Consider the following 17,645-nt stretch of genomic DNA (forward strand, 5'->3'; position numbering starts at 1 on the left):
GAGAACGAAGCTAACTTAGCCCTCCGCTCTCTGTCTGATATGGTGTCAAAACATCACTTCCAGGGAATCTCGTGGACAGAATAGTGAGGATGAGTTGAGTCTTAAATGCTAACAAGAAAGTAGCTAAAAGAATGTACAGCTTCAGCAAAGCTAACTGGCTATCCTCGCTAATAGCTGGGGAAGGGATTGAGCATGCATCTCATCGGGTGCAGATGAGAACGCTGCCAAGGCAAACACTACTGGCAGAGGGAGAAAGAATTATATTAATAGCTAAGGTAATCTTGTTATCCTTAAGAATCCTGATTATAGCCTTTTTAAAAAGCCAACCACCTGTTTATTTTGTCATTGCACTGTAAGGCTGACAAAGGCACTTTCAGAGGGCCTTAAATTAAATAATGTTCTTTTTGTACTACCTATTGTTCTGTATGAACATGCATAATAGGCATTGGAATGCCTGTTGTCTTTGGAAGCCTTTCATTGTGCCATCAGCCAGGTGAAGTTTCTGTCCTGTCATTAACATCTTCAAGGTCAGGTAGAGTGGTCACAGTCAGTTTTCACTGCTTTTATAACGTTTTTGTTTTATCTAGCATCCCTTGGAGAACAGACAAATTGGGTGCATGCATGTAGCAAGCCATCTTGACATTGATTTTTGAAGCTTCATTAGATAAATGCTGACATCACAGATTGATGTCTCTTTAAAACAGTGCCTAGCACAGAACCATTGGGGGAATCAAAAATATTGACTTGCTGTGTTTGTGCAGAAGGTCTGCTGGAGATCTCCTGCGCTAATGGGTCCATCAATTCAGGTGTTCTTTAATTATTCTAATTGTGCACCTTGGAAAGTGACTTTGTTAGCACTTCTGTCTAGGTAGTCGCACCTTTAAGAGAAGAAATAACATTGGGTAGCAGTGACTTTTATCTACTTTGTCATCACATCTTGAATTCCTCAGTGATTCTTTTTTTTTTTTTGCTTTGTTATGGGTTAATATGCCTGTGCAACATGGTGGTAAAAATGAATAGGGACGCAGTGATGGACCAATGCAAAGGCCAAGAAGCTATATGGTACTTTAGAGAAATACATGCTGGTAAAATAAACTTGATGGTTTTGTTCGTGTTTAACCCTTCACCCTGTTACCATCAATAGATTGAAGACATCATTTGTATCTGCAAGTGTTTGTTTAATTAAGACCTCCTAAAAATCTTTGCTATTGATTCATTCCATTATCTTATTGATTAGCTGCACTGGATCATGTACTTGCTCTTTAGTGGAAGGCAACAGTTTCAGGCTGCTGTCATTTACCCACAGATGTGAACGGTAAGCAATGTTCAGCATCCATGTCTGCCAAAGTGTCTTGTGTTTTAATGAAGCACTGGCTGCAATTCCCTGTATTACATGAGAAAAGCCAGTTGTCTCCTGCTGGTGGTGTGACCAAGCATAAAGGTTTTCTTCTAGTTATTCATAAAGCAGCTGCTTACCAGGGAATGTTAGAAAGTGCTGTTTTGCATTTGTATGTTACTTTCTAGAAGCTTGAAGTCAGAGCAGAAAATTAACACTGGTGACTTGTGTATTTCATTACCACGCTTCTGTATTTTGTATTTCCCATCCTGAAAAATAGCGCAAAGTAGGACTTTGCTCTGATATGGTGTTGTATTTGTAACTTGCAGCCTCACCTAGGGAGTTTGCTGCATGACCTAGTATTAATATATGTGTGTATCTGATAAAAGCATCGCACCACGACCTCTCTGAAGACTTCTCTCAGGAAAATAATTCAGTCGGCACCATTCAGACCACTCAAGACTTGGGCTCTCTTTCTACGCAAGTGTAGCTGCCTGCGTGTCTTGTTTATTAGCTGTTTGCTGTCTTTTTATAGGGCAAAATCCCTTCCCTACACAGCGTGATGGCAATGAGGCATGGAGCACCTTATTTTAGAATTCTAGAAATGAGTTTCCATGTTGGGAATGGGAATCTGAGTAGGCTGAGTGGTGGTCATAGAAATGCTCCTGCCACCCCTCAGAATTGTAGGGGCTGCCATTAGTAGCAAGAGGGAGGGTGGGGACTGACAGTAAAAATATGGGTAAGTTTAAAGCAAAAGAAAAATCCTAGCCCTGTATTTTCTCCTTCTGTCTTGACATTTGAGTGACAATCCAGATTGGTCCAGAGTAACTGCCAATATGTCAGTGGAAAATTTAAAACATTATGCATGCCATATTGAAGTGTTTCATAGGAAATAGGGCGCATAGTCTTTATTTTCACATGCAGCTCTTTCTTGACATTTCCAACGTGCTGTATGTTCTGTGGGTGGTCTCTTGGTGAATGCCAGCAGGTTCTTTGTTGCCATTGTGAAGGGAGGTCTCAGAGCCCACCTTCTACCCCCCGTGACAAAATAGCTACTTTTTTCTTCCCTTTTATATATATATATAAAAATGAAAAATCCACTTGGACTGTTTTAAAATTCTAGTTCAACTGAGACTTTTGTGTTTAGTTAAGTTTATATATCTGCTGGCATGCGCTGTTAATTTAAGCCAAACCCTCAGCTTTACCTTGGCAGAGAGACTGATTTTGTTGGGTTCCTGTACCCTGTTAAACGAACTAGTACCAAAACAACATCTAAAGGACAAATGGCTGTGTTCTGATCGTTTTTCAGGATCTTTGATGGCAGCAGTAAGTCCTGACTCAGCTTTTGAGATACCTAAGTGTGGTAATTTTGTATGCTTCATGTTATTTCTAACTTCATAAATGCTAAAATTAAATAACAAAATTCTTTAGGGCCTTGTTCTTAAAGCCACCTCAGAGAGCATTCATGCATTTTTATTTTTTTTTGTAAGTTGCATTTATTTGCAAATAATACCTTCTCCTGTTTGTTAGTGTGTGTAATCGTAATATTTTTAACTTTAATATGTTATTTATTGTATTCAAGAACTTGCCAAATTCTGGAATTGTACAGAACAGAGTAGAAAGGACTACACTGCTGCATGAATCATCTCATTTTTCTCCTTTCTGGTCCAAAATGGTGAATCTGTTTAACTCCATTAGCTTCCTCACTTTGGGTCTGGGAATCTGGTGATATCTTGGAGGATTTGTCTCAGCATAGGCCTAGGAATGAATTCTGTCTTCTGTGGGGAAACACAGCAGAAGGTAAATGCTTGCTGACAGGTCCATGGAAGATTGAATGACTAGGAAAGCAGACTGCTAAAGTTTTTAGCACCAGATCAAGGTAGGGTGTTGTTCCTTCGCTTGACAGAACTTTCTCAATTAGCAGTCTTGGCAGCTGTGTAAGTATTCTTTCTGTTCCATTTCTAGCTTGGCTTTTTTGCTTAGCTTTGGTCTACTCCTTTTTCTTGGTTCTAAGCACTTTCTGTGATTAGAAAACAGAGCAAATACTGAGCCAGAGTGGGCTTTGTCCAATCCTTTAGCAGTAATTGAAATGTTGAGAGAAAAGCTCCATGATGCCCATCTTTCTTCATCTACCGATGAGCCGATTGAACTCAATATTTGTAAATTACAATGCAGTACTGTAAATTTGCTTTACATGGTCATACCCTAGATGGCTTTAAATTAAGTGCAGCTGGGTACTACTGAGGACCTTGTTTTGATCCCAGTTTTGCAAAATCTTATTCTGTATGCATCAGTTAGGTGTCTTGCTCAGGGATGCTTATAGGAACTGCATGGCAGTGTTGAATTATGAGTTAGACTTTATTAGCTTTTATTTGTGGAAGTAAGGAACAAGGCAGCTTCAGCTGTCAGAAAACAGCAGTTTGGTTTCTCGCTCTTCTAAAATGCAATTACTTTGTCATATGAAGCAGTTCATATGTATCTCTGCAACAAGCTGGAAATAGAAGTAGTCAGTGTTGATGCAAAGGGCAGGTGCGAGTCTCAGGAAAAACATCAAGGACAAAAAGTCAAACTCTGAAAACTTACAGCAACCTCCAGCTCTAAAGACACTTGAGCACAGGCTTGTGAATGTGTCTTCTGTTCCCAAAACATATTGGAGTTTTGTGGGGTTTTTGGTGTATATTCAGATGAAATTTCCAAATGGATGTTACTTCTCTTGAAAGTATTACAATGATTTTCTTTTTTTTTTTTTAATTTGGAAATGTCTTTCCAAAAAAATCTTTGAAATGTTTAATAAGTTGAAAATGACCTTTTCCACTAACTTTTATGGCTTCAATAAATTAGGATTTTCTGGGGAAAACATGTTTCATTGAAAAGATCCCAGCTAAATCTAGTGAAGATTTATTATTTATCATGGACCAAATCTTGTTTTCTGTACCTACATAAATAGTTAATGAAAGTGCTTCCAAGCATAAAGCATGAACTATTTGGACCAATGTTATAAAGTGCTTTGAGCTGGGAGGAATAGGAGCTGGAACATGGAAGTTACATTATAAGCAGAGTTATTTTTGTTCTGTAGAAAAACTTCTAGTTGTCAAAGACTGTAAAAAGAAATTCTTTCTTTCCCTTTTGAATCCTGCAAGAGTTAACTTCAACACACATTACTCATATCTCATTGCAGTTGTCAGAGGCTCGGTGACTATTTTGATTATTGAATTTAGGCAGAGATCAGTTGAACAGTTTAAATCTACAAATAAAATTTCCCAAATTGTCAAACTGAGTGTGAGCTCCCACTGGAAAGGACTTATTTTTGAAGCTGACACTTCTGTGTATAGTATCTTGCCAGTTTACAGCTCTTCTGACTGGAGTATACTAAAGGATTTCACTAAGCAAGATGTCCTGGTCTTTCATGGACAAGCTGAAAGTTGTCTCATTAAGTATGTTTGAAAAAAAATTAAACCAAAGCCACGTGGAACTTACTTTTTAAGCATATTTAGTGGAAATATATACAAGATAACTTAATAAATGGGGATCAGAGTAAAAGTAAGAACCTGGGTAAGTACTTGGGAAGTTGGCCTGTGCTGGGCCCCTGGCTACTCTCAGTACTAGCAATTTCCAGATTAATTTTCAGGTGGAATGCTGCAGAGTGGAGTGGAACTATCCTAAAATAAGTGTTCCGTATCCACCTATTCCTTGACTTCCAGTGTTTCCTTGATTTCCAGCTTTGACTATCCTTGTATCAAGTATGTTAGCTAAAAAATGACATAGAAATCTTTTCTTCAAGTTAGATCAAGTCAGAATTTTTATTGATGTGAGTAGGCTTTTGTTTGCATCTGCTTATATTACTGCTGAACTTGGTGCAAATAATGTGGTAGTTCATGCCATACCAGTGAGGGAAAAACATACACAATAGTAAATCTAGAAGTAAATAAACAAAAGACTCTGTAGAATTTTTTCTCTGTAAAGCATTGTCTTGTGGAAAACTCTCTTTAATTTCATTTGTTTACACTCCATCTGAATCCAGGTATCTTCCCATTAGGATTTCTTGGAGGCTATAGCAAGCTGAAATGGTCATTGCTGCAGTTGCTGATGGGGGTGGGGGTTTTGTCCTTTTCCTTCCAGAAGCATACATTTCTTATGACTTTTTAAGGGCTAATCCTGTAGCCTTTCATTAATGGGAGGTGCAGACTCTGGAAAAAGGATCCAAAGGCATGAGAATGCATGTTGATTTTCATTCTATCCAAAAGATGGGACTAACTGTACTTTTCCCCTTAGAATTATGCCATCTCTTTATAGCTGGGCAGATATATTTTCACCTGAAGATGCAGCAAGAGCAAACTTGTATGAATTGCCTTTGTTTCCTGGCCACTTATTGCTAAAATGCAGAAGTTTACTTTTAATCTTGTCTATACTTTTACAAAATCCCTTGGGTGAAGAAGCTGATTTATGTACAGCTTAGCCTGAAGCACTTGCGTCACTGTACGATTTTGTATTGCTTGCTTAATAGACCACAAAAGTCAACATCTCTTTGGAAGAACAATTTGTGCTTAAAGTAGTCACAAATTCCAAGAGGTCCTGTTAAGGCAGGATGTTGTGAGAAACCCAGAGCTGGAACAAAAACTCTTGTTTCCTAATTATAATGTTAATACTTGGGAAACCTGAAGCCACTTTGTCTTGGTTTATGTCAATAAGGGTTTGGGTTTTCTTCTTTCTTGCACATCCTGCTTTGGGAAGTTGGAATTAAGCCAGCAAATTTAGCTGCAACATAAGAAAATTCCAGTTGTCTGTTATTATGGAAGCATATATTTAATGATATGAACTCATAAACTTCACTTCTTGTGTTTAGAGGATAAATGAGATTGGAATGGACTTCAGGAGTTTCCTGTGCCAGATTCTTGGTTAAAGCATTGTCATCAGTGAGGTTGGATCAGATTGTGCAGAGTTTTAAGTGGGCAGAGTTCAAAAACCTCCAAGGATGGAGACTCCACAGTTTCTCTCAGCAACCTGTTCCACTACTTGGCTGTCCTCATGGAAAGAGAGTATTTTCTTATATCTGGTCAGAATCTCTCCTTTCAGCTTGTTTCTTCCGTGTTGTCCTCCTGCTGTTCTAGGATACATTTTCAGCAGAACTGCACCACAGCCTCATCTATATCCTTATTTCTTCCCACTCTTCTTTTCCTATGTCGAATCCCGTGAGATTCCTGTTGACCCATTTCTCCAGTCACTTTTGTATGGCTGTCCTACCCTTGAGAATATTGACTAGCTCCCTCTTTTCACCTCCAGTTTGGTGTCATCAGCAAGAAGGATAAGTGATAAGTGTCCCAGGTTACTCCTAGTGTAGAATTCTGTGGTATTTTGCTTGTTTGCAGGAATCCAAGATAAGCTCTAGCCACTAACCACTACCTCCTGGTGGCCCAGTCATCCAGACAGATTTTTATCTTTCTAGGTGTCCATTCTGCTTGGGATGGTCTTTTTTCCTACAGTGCTTGTTTGTAAGTGCCTATGTAACCAAGACAAATCTCACACAGAACATTTGGTTGTTCATTGTCTTAATGAAGTTGAATGTAAGTATATGCAATTAAATCATTAGTCTTACAGGAGCATAAAAGTGATGTATAGCCATATTCATGCCAATTTTTAAGTAGCACTTTAAAGTTTTCATATTTGAAAGATTAAAATAATAGTAATGCTGTACCAGATCTGCATAGACTGCAGCATGAATGTGATAATCACTATTAAGAGCCAGCCAGTTCACACTTTGTGTCAGTCAAGATTTCATGTTCCGTGGACCTAGAATAGGAGATCTGCTAGGTTCAGTTCTGAACAGATTTGTTTAATATTAGTCATTAAAATTGTTGGGTATTTTTCTCCCCAAACATTAGTTATGTGAAAGAAGTCTGGTATAATATGGCTTATCTGTGTTACTTATGCTACCTTCACTAATTTTTATATGATGTGGCTTGTATACGCTCATTCCAAAGAGAATATACTTGGATACATATTTGGAAAGAGTATATACTCTTAGCAAAGTGCACAGTATACATTTACACAGGAAATTAAGCACTGAAGCTAATGGAAGATTGCTGAGAAAAAGCTCATTGTCAGCATGTCATGGTATTGCAAGCTGTATCAAACTCATGCATCCAGCATTAGAGGGTTTTAGAGGAAGTGCTTGAAATACTAATACTAATGTATGGTTGCCTGGTTTCCTCTTGTTTATCAAATACAAAGCCACACATGACCAGTTCCAAGAGATGGATGTAACCCCCAGATGCTATCAAACTCTTGAGTTTTTCTGACAGCCACAGATAAAGCCAGCTGATATGTAGAATAACACTTGGTCTGTTCCTTCACACAATTGAAACTGCTGTTCTCATCGGGTCACATTGAAATGAGTTAATTCTATTTCTGAAAAATCCATATCTAATAACTTACATAGATTCTTACCTGTTTCTGTTGTGGTGAATAAATTTATTGATTTTAGGCAGGAACTAAAGCTCTTCCAGCATCCTTCTGGAGAAGTCATGAATCATTCCTTGTGTACATTCATCCCCATATTACATATATATTTCACTCCACAGATTGCTACTAATGCAAGCTAACTTATGTAGGCTGTATGGATCTCTCTGTAAGAGAACCAGTAGTTCTGTTGAGAGGCGTGTCGGAAGATGAATGCGTGTTTATTTACTTTGTTGAGCCAGAAACAATATAAAAATTTGGGGGGCATTTTGTTAAAAGCCTTACTGAGGTTTACGGTATATAAGATAGTAACATATAGCAAGGTAAAATGTCTTGATTTCATTTTAATCTCCACCTTTCCATCAAAAAGTGTTTCTGCAGTCGTGTTTTAATACTTCTAAAGAGGAAAAGAAATAACAGCTTTTAAGAGACCACATGACCAGGTGCCTGAACGCATTTTTAGGAATTTTGTAGGCAACTTTTCTGTACAGCTGCTGAGGAAAATCCACACGTTGCCACCTTTCTGCATGATAGCCATCTGAGCTGCAGTTAATCTGCTTACAGTTGTGTCTTGAAATAATAACCGTGTGGTTAATCGGAACAGAATTAACCCCCTTCTGCACCTTCATAGTCCCACTTGAATATTCATGACCTGAGTATATATAGTATTCTAAACAAGCATCCCTTATATATTTTATTGAAAGGATTTTAGACAACGTCACTTAAATAAGCTTGTTTGCAGGGGTTTTACATTGTTTCTTTTTCTGCGTTAGCATTGTCATCGTGGGGTTAATTTGACCATCCTGCTTTGGAAGACTCTCACGTATCAGTTTAACTTTTTCATTAAAATTACACCACTCTTCAACACAACATGTATTTTGATGAAGTTGGTGCTGTGATGTTTTCCTTTTATTCCCAAATAGCAAATTCATTCACTGATCATTATGAAGCTATTAACTCCTGAGCGCATAGTGTCACTTACCATTTACTATCATCAAGCCTCTGTAAAAGAGAGTAGATTTACCAAGACAGTGATCTGCTTGCCAGCTATTTTGTACCTTGCAAGACATTGCTGTTTGCATGTAAGACTTCTTCAGTCATTTCATCAATTTAGCTGGGGTGTCTGATCAGCATAAGCTCAAAGTATGTCATGTTCCCAATCCATACTCCTTGGTGAGAGTAAAGTGCTGAATGAAACAGATCCAAAATAAACTCTTATACTAAGCAGAAAAGAGCAGCAATCCTATTATTAAAAAAAGAAAATTTAAAGTTCCACCGTAAATTCTTTTTGTTATTTCCTGTCAGTTTGGGGCTCGGGGAAAGGAGGCATAAATGCCTTTCACCTATTTTGGACAAGTTCTGGTCTTAATATTGTAGGTAGGCAAATGATGGCTGATGAGGTAGGTAGGCAAAATTGGCAAATATTGTCCAAATCAGTAGCAACTGAACTGGTTTAATCATACAAGATAACATACGTGCCCAGAAAAGCTAACAAATAATTTGATGTGTAACACTAATCATGCTGTATGTTTTCGGCACCTAGAAGCATTAATTGCTAATAACACCATAAGGAGAAGAAAATAAGGCCCAACACAAGCAGCAGTGTCTGCCTCTCACTTTTCTCTCAAATTGAGAATTTATAGTCTCAATTACCAAAGTAAAATAAGCTGAATATAAACAAAACTAATGAAAAACAAAACCACAAAAATGCTTCCTATGCTAACAAAGAAGAGGGAGCAGTAATAACTGAATGAGTCCTAAGATAATACAAATTACAATAATATGCAAAGGATACTGCTGACGTAAAGTGGAGCGAATTATAAGTGCAGCTAAAGACCTTTATGGTTCTTTTTTCCACCATTTTTCCAACATTTAATTAAATCTGTTGATGTTATTACGGGGTGCACAGAGGTCTGCGTAGAAACTCTAGGAACAGTTTCATCTCAAACAGGGCACTGGCAGAGGCTGCCCAGGGGGTGGTGGAGTTACTGCCCTGGAGGCGTCCAAGAGAAGGGTAGGTGTCACACTGAGGGATGTGCTCTAGAGCAGTCATGGGCATGGGTTGCTGGTTGGACTAGGTGATCTTAGTGGTCTTTCCAACTGTAATGATTCTATGATTTTACAGCAGAAATTACTTACGTGGTCATTCCAAAAATGCGGTATCAAATTTGCAAGCAGTGTCCAGCTCAGATTTCTCTTGCATGCCACAGTGCTCTACTTCATGAAAGCTGCCTGTGATTCCTACCTGTGATAGTTTGTGACAATATGCCTACTGTTTAAGGTTACTTGCATGGATCAGCCATTAATTAATTTCTTTGCAGGCAAAATCTCTGATCTCATTATGTTGTCTTTAAAACTGAAGGCCTCAGATTTTCTTTTCGACTTTGATATCACCGCGAAAAGTGTGTTTTTTAACTTAAAGTGCTGTGTCTCTGGGGGCTGATTTGGTTGTCTTTGAAAAGCGGGCACTTTGGCAATCATAAAGCAATATTCACATTTTTATTTTAAACTTGCAGAATTCAGTATACAACCAGTTGGTTGTAGAATAACCTTCACGTCCCTAAGATAACCTGTGCTCTGTGGATTGCCTTGCAGTGGCACACAGAAGAATTCTCACGGGCAGCCTGGTCCCGTGGCTAACCACACAATCAAGTCAGTGATAACATGACAAAATCATTTTCCTTGCCCTGTGAGATGTGATTCTTCTTCTAGGGGATATGTGCATATTTTAGCTAATAGCTCTGACTCTCCTTGTTGTTCTCCTTTATGGTTTTTATAGCAGCCGCTTGTGTAGAAGTTTGTATGCTGATCTGTGACTCCTGTGTAGTGCATTCATGCTCTGGGATGTTTCTTTTCAGAACAGGTTGATTTTTTATTATTTTTTTCAAGATAGATGGCCATTACCGTTACATGAGAACAAAAGTCACACTTGATATGTTGCATATACTATGAGTTTAATGTTTTTTCCATTGCACTTCATTTCCCTAATGCTACCTGCGTTATTTTGAGACATACGCATCCCTGTCTTCTGTCTTTCAGAGTTAGCTTCAACTTGAGCAATAAAATCCGGGTGCTTTTTAGAGCGTTAAATCTGGCGAGTGGAAATTTGTCGTGATGTCTTTCAGGACCACCAGGTGTATGTCAGATAGCGGGAAAGTTGCTCCGCAGGTAACTCAAGTCTCTGTGAGCCAGCCTGGTACACGAAGAAGCCATTTGTATCCCACTGAGTCCTGCAGTGCTGAGCAGAGTGCTGAGATTTACACAAGTCCGATCTCTGCAACTGATAAGATGGCTGCAGCAGGGTAGCAGCCGTGACCCAGGGCAGAGCTTCTCTTGCTTCAGCGCCAGTGGCACTGGTGGGGTTCTGGAGGTGGGCTTTTACCTTTTATGTTTTTCTTTTTTTTTTTTTTTTTAACGCTGGGTCAAAGCTACGGTGAAGGGTGCATTTTATTAAACTAGGCAGCTGGAAAGCCTCTAGGTGGAAAAGCACAGGGAAGGAAACCAAGTTTCCTCTTGGGCATGCAGTGGAAACGCTGGGTCAAAGGTAATCTATTGGCAAAGGTCCTGAACGTCTGTTCCCGTATATTACTTAGGGTTGCCCCAATGCTTTTAGACAGAATTATTGTCAATGGTATTGATTAGATGTTCTGATAATCTAGCAAGCTTCCTGATGTGTTAAATTTCCTTCTTTCACATGGCTTTAAGTGTGGAAGAAGTATATGTAACTGCAGAAGTAACTCTCAGTGGACACCTCCAAAGTCTGACCGCTTGCCATCAGCTTGTGCTGCGCGTGCCAATTCCAATTAGTCAGCTGCCAGTCACTCTTAATACTTCCTAGCAATTCATCAAATCTGGATACCCCTGCTAATACACTATGTGCTTCTGGAGTTTTGACTTCTGTATTTATCTGATGAGATTACACAGCTTGGTATGAAAATAAAAAGTGCCTGGATTAAAATTCTGCTGCTCTTAATTGTGCATTCAAACTCAAAAGCAGGTAAAGAAAACATGGATTCCGAGATAGCAAATTTATCTCTAATTTGTCAGCACAAATGCAGAAGTACCATTTGAACCTAGAAGTTAAAATTTAAAATGCACAGTGAAGAAAACCTGACTTCACATAACCTGATTTCTTATACATAGGCATGTTGGTATTAGTTTATGTATAAATTCCTACAATGGAAGATATTTTCAAGATGTAAATCGATTTTCAAGATCTAAATCTTTAGCTTCTGTTCTGAAGCAGTGACAGTGCGAGAGGGACAATGTGATTTTACAGGACATCTACCCTTTACAGCTGTGTTTATTACATATGTGCAGTAACTTTGAGATATTCCCATTTTCCATCACCATGCGTGAGCTCAGATGTCATTAATTGTGTCCAGAAGACCTCGTGTGACATCACACCTGACCAACATCCTGGGCCATCATGGGAGCAATGCTGAGCAGCCTGGGAGCTCTGTGACAGTCAGACAAAATGAGGCATTGCAGCAGGAAATGCGTTAATGATTGTATTTCTACATCAGCAAATGCACAATGAAGGGCTAGATTAGTAGAGATGAAAATTTTATTGCAAAACTGCCGCAGCATTATGAAAAACAAAATGATTTCATTGGGCAGTATTTCTGTTACCATAATCCTAACGATAAACTCCGTTACAATAATAATAGGAGAAAAACTAATTGCAGTGAAGACAGGACAAATCTTTTTTAATCCTCGTTGTCATCTCAACTAAATCCAAACCCATTTGTATTAACCTTTGCTGACAGAGTCACATGATGGACATAATTTCTTGTAATTTACCAGCAGTAGATCTAACCTTTCTTCATCAAATATTCATAAAGGCATGATTCTCAATGATTTTCTGTCTCTTTTCATATTTACAGCTTGTTGTCTCCTTCCTTTTTACTATAATTTGAACACAATTGAAGTCAGATGGAATTAAAGTTAAGTTGCTTTAGTGGCTACAGTACCTGAAATGAAAGAATAACTAATTGAAGTTTCTTACAAGTAGAGATCATGTTTTACTGTGATGTGACTGCACTAAGCAGTCCAAATGTCCTTTCAAGATGGTGAAAAAAATAAATGGCATCATTTCTTGTCACTTTTATAATCATTTAAATCGTGTGTATGTGTCCTGTATACACGTAAAAACAGACACAGAACTAGAAGTCTTATTGGATCCTTGCATAATGTGTTTGAGTCATGAAAAATAATCTGTGGATTTGATTTCTTATTTAGGTGTCAATAAGAATTACCACTGAAATCAATCTAATTATGCTAGTGTAAAACTGATATGAAGGGTTCAAGCTAAATCAACTTGATTAAGACAGTGCAGAGTGGTATGAGACTTGGACCAGATGTTTTAAAGCCATTTCATCACAGAATTACATCTCTGCACACCTATACTCTATATTGCCTAGAACTTTCCATCTACCTGTGGCATCCATTGTAGGGTTAGATTCTGATTTGAAAGTGCAGAATCTGGTATTGACAAATAGAGGAAGGTTAGCCTGATAGAAAGGAAGATTTGAAACCAAACAATTGTGTGTGGAAGAAGGGGTCACAACCTAGAGATTTTTTTCTTTTCCTTTTCCATTTCACTGTATTTTTTTAGATGCCTTCTCTCTGGAAGATAAATGTAACCTCTAGTTGAGATAGTGGAAGGTTTCTGTAGGGTTCTAATGTCTCAAGCATGTAAAGATATAGAAGGAAACCACATAGGGTTTCCCACGTTTTATATCATGTATGTAATTTTTTTATTGTAGTCAGCTGATTATGTTTTAACAGGTCAAACCTCTTGCTCTTTTGGGAGCATCATGGAGGACATTGTATAGAGAAAATTCACTGATATGTGTGCTTGGTTTTAGTCTGTTTGCACTCTAAAGAGAGAGCCAGCTTACTTCCTGCTGATGCATTCCTATTACATTTTTACAGCTGTCGATGGCTACAAGATAAATTTTGCACCATAACTTTTAATTATATTCTTCAGCAGACACGAGTCTTGACAAAAACTTTGAGCTGGCAGTCTTTGCATTTAAAGTTGTGATTATCAATGTAATTGTAATGATGCTTGCGATAATTCCAGTCATCAGTTGGTGCTTCAGATGAAGGCACTCCAACCTGCAGAACTGTTCGTTTAGAAAGGGTGAACAGCAAGTTAGCAGCCTGCTAGGAAACTTATCTTTACATCAGTCCCTTAGCAAGGGCAGGAGGTTATGGGGACTAATCAAGCTGTTCTTCTGTCTTGTGGGCATCCATTGAGGCCCTAAGGTATCCCAGATGACCTTGGTCCTGTAATGCACTGCAAAGAAGTGACTTTCTCCATTAACAGTTTGTTTGTGAGAGCTGGAAAGGTGACTTGCAGTACAGCTGCTTTTTCCTGGTTCTTCCATAATGATATTTTGAACAAACAGATGATGTCCTTTGATTTGATTTGACCTTGTATTCCATTCCAGGAAACTGTAAGAGGAACAAGGTAAATGAAATGATAAACATACTATGGAATTATGCTTTCTTATGAATATTATTTTGAGAAATTACATGACAAGTCATAATTTCAGTGAAATATATGGTTATATGTATCTTTCAGCCAATTCTCATTTCAAAATAGTTCTTTTATTAAACAGATTTATAGATTCTTTGTATCAGCCTGAAAAAGGGATAAGAGAATGGAGCATACGGATGTTTGTACACGTTTCTATTCCCCACATCAGAGTTTGTCTCAGTGTAGAGGTATTGTGTTCAAAGACTAAACTGATATTTGGGACTTTGACAGTAGAAGTCATGTCTCATTCTGCTGGAATACCCATTCCAATTACACTGTGTAGTTTTACAGCAAGATGAATTACAAGGAGTTTTCAAAGCAAGCTCATTAAAGAACGGATGTATAAAAGTTCGAGCATCATTGTATTTAAGATTTTTCTGTCAGCTGTTTTGACTTCTATCACAGCTTACTAAATTTCAGCTTTTTATCCCTATGTTAACTGTGTAACTGCATGGTTTCCAGGCAGGAGTCTTGTCTTGATTTGGAAATGTCAGAAATGAAGAATATTCTGTTTCTTTAATAGCTTGTCCCATTCTGTGATTGACCTCATTGTAAAAAACAGACATACTTTAATTTCTCTGGGTTCTGTGTCAAATTCCAGCTTCCTCTTCCAGACTAGAGAGCTTTTTCACACAAGATATTTTCCTTCCATCAATCAGTTTTAAATCTTATAAGTGAAGCAAATTGAGTTAATCACTATCACCTATTTTCTACCTATCTCCACAGTCGCTTTTCTGTGCTCTCTTCAATATACTTCTGAAAAGCTGGAAACAGCTTATTCCTTTTTATTGTCATTTAGTCTATGTAGCAAAAGGCAGAAGGATTAGGTATGATGCTAGGAATTAATTTCAAACTGTCTGGAATACCTGCATTCTTTTGAGATGCAATGGTTTTAGCATTGTCTCATCCATTTTCCAGTCATATTCACTCAGTCTGTGTCTGTAGTTCTGAAAGGCTTTCAGTCCTGATCACTGGGCAACTTGTCAGCACTGAGTCCTTTCTGCATATTTTTTAACCATTCTGTCAGGCTCTGTGCTATCTGCAGAAATTATCAGGCATTGGATCATTCACATTTACTTTGAGAATACTGATGAAAGGGACTAATACTGGCCACTGTGTCAGCCTCTGGAGGAATCCCTTACGAGGGACACAATTCAATAATGATCTGCCATTGATGTTTATCATCATGTTAATTGGTAACCATTACTTACTTCATGTAGTCTGTGTTCACGTTCAGTGCTACTTGAAAAAATGAAAAGATCATTCACAAGCTGGAATACATCAACTCACGCTATTTCTCTGTTGTTTCTCCTGGTAAGTGAACTTGTCTTAAATGGTTTATCCAACAAGATTGTTTTCCAGACAAACACACTGATGGTTGGCATGCTTTATATCTTCATATTTCCTGTCCAAGGAACCCTAGAACAACGTTCCTACTGCCCTGTTATCTGCTGCAGGGCCTGTAGGTACCTAGGAAGCTCACACCTTTGTCATTATGGTAGCTCTCCACCAGGCTTCATGATTTCCAGGATTCTGTTTAAAATCAGCATTGGGCCACAGAGTTCTTCAGTTTGTTAGTAAGTTAATAACACAGCAGAGTGCTGGGCATTAGTATCTCTTAGAGGCCTGGCTTTAGGCAAAGACGAATATTCTTTATTTTTGGTTTGGAGCATGTTGAGAAAAAAAATGGCCTGAACTGTGCTAAAAGCATCATAGCACAACCCCTGGTGACTTCTACCAAGAGATTTTTTTTTTTTTACACTGATAGAAGATTATTTGATTCTTAAAATCTGAAGATGCAGAGAAAAGCTTAATGTTTCTGGATAAAAAATGTGAAGAGTAGAACTGGAAAACAAGACATTTTAACCTCCGTCCATAATGCGAAGTTGTCTTCTCTAAAGTGTTCTATCCTTCCAGTTATATCACAAGTATCTTAAGAAGATTAGTAGCTGGCTAAAATTATGAGACAAATGTGAATGAACAGTAATTTTCTAACATCTTGTCTGTAGGGGTGGAGGGAAGAAGTGCATGAAGCAGGTCTCAAGCACAGAAGAAGAGCTTGTGGTTACTGTTTGATTTCACCAGTGTTTCACTCTGGCTAGTCAGACAAACCAAGATGAGTAAACGAAGCCTGGTAAAGTCGTTAAGGCTCAGAAAAGGTAAAACTGCATCTATCTGAGAAATAGAAACTACAAATTAGTAACAACTCAGATGTGCTTTAGAAAGGAAACAGAAATAAAGGATATAGGTTTGCACCAAAAAGGGAGATGGTGTAGCCTTTGCCAAATCCCCTAAAGTTTAAGTTAGTAGTGGTGGTGATGGGTTGATGATTGGACTAGATGATCTTAGTGGTCTTTTCCAAACTTAATGATTATATTATTAATTCCTTGACATTAAGAGGAGATAGAATTACAGCATTTCAGTAAAGAAGAGAAGTGAATATATACTTTGCATTTTAGATTAATACAATCACAGTATTATTTGAAAAAGCAAACTAAATAGGAGGCATATTAGGTCTGTTGCATGCTCAGAGAAGTAGTGTTTTGTGTGACTCAGGAAGAGAAGATTTCATCAGCAGTTCATTGAAGGGAATGATGGATGTTGTTCAGTTGGCAAAAAATAAACCAGGAAAATGGAGTCTGAAAAACAATGCTTACAGACAAAACAGAACATGAGGAAGGACAAGACAATCCACTTCTCATGAAGTTCAAATATCTGTTGTCCAGCAGGCACAGAATAAAGGAAGACCAAATAGTAGGTCTCTCATGAGAATAGTGAAATGGATACTTTCATTAAATAGGTCTTTATTTCCCATGAATCTGCCCAAAGCACAGGCAAATGGACAGCTTATGGCACCTAGCAAGAGAAGACTTCTCTTTACTCAGACTCAAAAAATACAGTTATCATCAGAATTCATACCTGACATGTGGCTACTGTGCTGGTTACTTGACAGAAATCTGTGAAAAATGCTGTTAGTACATTATTATTATCTACAATAATGACCTGCATGACTTCAAATAACATGTGGACAAATCATGCCCATGGCATCATGAATTACAGAGATGAGAGATGAAATGCAAGGATAGGAGCAGGGTAGGCATGGAATGGATACCTCAGGTTCTTAAAGAAAGTTGCAGTTAATCATGTATGTACACGAGGTAGTGCGTCAAGCAGTGATGTTGAGACCACCTGTAGGGACCTCGCACAGTGAAGCTTTTAAGCTTGATCTGAACTTGAAGTAAAATAATTTGAAAGTTACACAGAACTAAATCAGATTTAAATATACGTCTATGCATTTTGCTCAGA

General features: G+C 38.1%; 1 protein-coding gene across 2 annotated transcripts in view; it reads left to right on the forward strand.

The window, feature by feature from the left end:
- The window catches only part of FTO (FTO alpha-ketoglutarate dependent dioxygenase), a 224,546-nt gene that overhangs the window by 188,474 nt on the left and 18,427 nt on the right, over positions 1 to 17,645 (forward strand). The gene's annotated exons all lie outside the window — the stretch shown is intronic.

This window comes from Lagopus muta, chromosome 12 (assembly GCF_023343835.1).
Source record: "Lagopus muta isolate bLagMut1 chromosome 12, bLagMut1 primary, whole genome shotgun sequence".
Taxonomy (NCBI): Eukaryota; Metazoa; Chordata; class Aves; order Galliformes; family Phasianidae; genus Lagopus; species Lagopus muta.